Source organism: Homarus americanus, unplaced genomic scaffold (genome assembly GCF_018991925.1).
Source record: "Homarus americanus isolate GMGI-L3 unplaced genomic scaffold, GMGI_Hamer_2.0 scaffold32583, whole genome shotgun sequence".
NCBI lineage: Eukaryota > Metazoa > Arthropoda > Malacostraca > Decapoda > Nephropidae > Homarus > Homarus americanus.
In genome coordinates this window covers 664,391-666,642 of record NW_024713129.1, presented here as the reverse complement: position 1 = coordinate 666,642, position 2,252 = coordinate 664,391, and positions in this window count along the sequence as shown.

Below are 2,252 nucleotides of genomic sequence, written 5' to 3'. Positions count from 1 at the left end.
AGTGAGATTATTTTAATCAGGGTTACCTGGAACTCCTAGATATCCTTTGTGTAAAGTTTACCTTATTTGTGCTTTTGTCTCTGGATGATGTGCCCTTAGCAGTAGTGGACAGTCTGCCAGTCGCTGGTATCTCAGTCTTGATAGGTAATAATCTTACCGGAGACCAAGTTTCACCTTGCCCTGTAGTCGCCACCAGACCTACTTGTGAGAACAACACCCTGGAGTTAGAAAGTAAATTTCCTAAGCTATTTCCTACTTGTGCGATCACTCTCAGCATGAGCCATAATGTGCTGAAGTTCCTCGTAACTTAGGAAAGTCCTTTTATCCTTGTGTCTGAACCAATCGATGAGCCTTGTGACATTCAAGATGTTCTCTCGGAGGATGTTTCTCTCTTTAAATTCTTCGATGAGTTCACTCATGAGTTAAATTCCGCGCTACCAGGTCCAGAGGATACTTCTAGTCCTAATATCATAAGCTTTGGGGATTCTCCCATCACTAGAGTTAAACTCATTCAAGAGCAGTCTCGTGATTTCGATTTCAAATGGTACTACGATCACCATATTGATGAATCTGATGTGCAGAATTTATCTAATTGTTTTTATATTAAGTATGGTCTGCTCGTGCGTAAATTCATACCCTTAACATCCCAGGCAGATCACCCTTGGGACACTGTCCAGTGTCCATCAGAGAGTTTTTCTGATGTCCTTACGGCAAAAAATCCTTATTATCGCTCATGATCGTGTAGGCTGTCACCTTGGTGTTTGTAAGACAAACACTAAGACTGTGTCTCTTTTTTCTGGCCAGAGCTTAAACAAGATGTTAGCTCATACTGTAAGACCTGTCACAGTTGCCAGGTTAAAGGTAAAGCCGGACTGTCACCAAACCAGTTCCTCTTTACCCGATCCCCGTCGTAGAAGAACCTGTCAATAAAGTAGTCTTAGATTGTGTGTGACCGCTACCCAATACTAAACGAGGTCATTAATTCCTGCTAACCATCATTGATTTTGCTACCCGGTATTCCGAGGCCATTCCCCTCCGGAATATTTCCACGAAGAGTGTTGTTCGACTCTGATCCATGTTTTTACACAGGTTGGTCTACTTGTCACTGTGCAGTTTGATCAGATATAAAATTTTACCTCTGGGTTGTTTGAGCAGGTACTGAAAACCTTGGGAGTCCGTCAGTGTCGTTCGACGGCTTTCCAACCTCAAAGTCAGGGAGTCACAGAGCACTTCCACCACACCCTTTAACTGTGATTAAAGCCTTTTGCTCAGATATGTATCAGGATTGGGATGAGGCCATTAATCTTTTGTTGTTCTCTGTGAGGGACAGTGCACAGGAAAGCTTAGGATTTACCCCTTTTCAATTGATTTATGGATTGCTGGCTGAGAGAAGGATTTTGCTCCAATTGCTGCATACGCTTTAAATTTAAGGAGCACCTAGAGGTAACTGTTAGAGTTGCTAATACTTACTTGGCTAAGGCTTCGAACTTTAAAGGAAAGTGGTCAGGTCTTAGCTCGGCTACCCTCAGTACTCTGGTCCTTATCGTGTAGTACATCGTGTAGGGGATGTTAATTATGTCATTGGAACCCCAGAGAGGCACAAGAAAAGGCGTCGCATTCATGTGAATGTCTTGAAGAAGTACTATGCTAGGGATAGTGATGAGTTGGATGTGATTAGTAAAGATAATGTAGCACTGGTAACAGCTAAGGGAGTGGATGATATAAGCGTTGATGACCCTTATCCTTTTGTCAGATCCAAATTGTCTAATATTGAACTCTTAAGAGATCCCAGTGAGAAACTTGTACACTTGCCGATATTACTTGTCTTCTTCAGGAGCAACATGACATCGACACTCGAGAAGCCTATCCCATTATTGCCTCAATTCTGAGAAGATGGAATTCCTACAGGCAGAAGTCAAATGACTACAGGAACAGGGCCTGATCCGTCCGAGCATTAGTCCTTGGGCATCGCCAATGGTCCAGGTGGAACCTTCCGCCCTTGCGTTGACTACCGGAAGGTATATAGTGTGACCGTGCCAGATTCCTTTCCCTTTCCCAGGATGCACGATATTAGCAACGGCCTGGGAACTGCTCACTATTTCTCCAAGTTGGATCTGCTGAAAGACTACTACCAAGTCTCCCTTATGGAAGGGGCGATGCCGGCCTCTGCTATCATCACTCTTTCTGGACTCTTCGAGTTCATGGTTCTCCCATTCGGCATGAGGAATGCCCCTGGGACCTTCTAGCGTCTG